The following is a 1,011-nucleotide window of genomic DNA, read 5'->3' as shown; positions in this document are numbered from 1 at the left end:
AAGTTGGTTCAGACATATATAGACCCTGTATAGGATTTCCAAGGAGCAACTGGTGGGTTTGAACCACTGATCTTGTAGTTAGCAGTCCAGTGTTTATCATACAGCACCACACCAGGAATCAATAATTCTGTAGGTCTATAATTATGTCAAAACACAATAGATAATCAAAGGACAGGTTAGAAATTCAAGAATACTAAACTATATGTAGAAAAAAAATTCATCATTATTTTTAAAATGTAAAGCAAATATATTAAAATGATGTACTTAATTTTATCCACAAAGTTTGTAAATTTAAAAGCTATATAATGCCAAATAACTATGAAAACACTTTCCTATATTGCTGATGGCATTGTAAATTGATGTAACCTTTTTGGAAAGCAACTTGGCAACGTGCTTCAAGAGTCTTAAAAATGTTCATACTCTTTAACCTAGTAATTCTACTTCTGGGAATCTATACTAAGGACATAATCCAAAATGTTTTAAAAAATGCCATATGCCTGAGAATGTTTATCCCAGAGTAATTTATTCTGTATAAAAGTGGAAAAGACTCCAAATATCCAACAAAAGGGCAGTGCTTTAGTAAATTATGGTCCATTCATTTGATGGAATGTGATATGTGAATATAAAATAGTGAGTATTATTAACTATCATTTTTACCATCAATCCCTCCTCATTGATAAATCCTTTTCTATGAGATCAGCTCATGTTCTACTTACTTAACATGAATACCAAGGATGTTGGACATCATCTTTTTGACTGATATTTTACTTAACATTATGCAATTAAATTTTTCTGAGATCCTTTAAGTATCCCATATGTAAAATCAGATTAAATAGATACTTTCTATTTAAGAAAACAAAATCGTATGAAAAATATGATTGTTCAGGGGAAAATGTAAAAGAGATTAGTAAAATAATATGTGAACATAAGCACGTTAGGGCACCTGTTTCTGATTCTGGCTATCTTTTACATTTTGTACAAATGGTCTAATTGTAAGGAACACTATTCTTT

This window comes from Chrysochloris asiatica, unplaced genomic scaffold, assembly GCF_000296735.1.
Source record: "Chrysochloris asiatica unplaced genomic scaffold, ChrAsi1.0 scaffold00059, whole genome shotgun sequence".
In the NCBI taxonomy this organism is placed as follows: Eukaryota; Metazoa; Chordata; class Mammalia; order Afrosoricida; family Chrysochloridae; genus Chrysochloris; species Chrysochloris asiatica.
Note: the sequence above shows the minus strand (reverse complement) of the source record.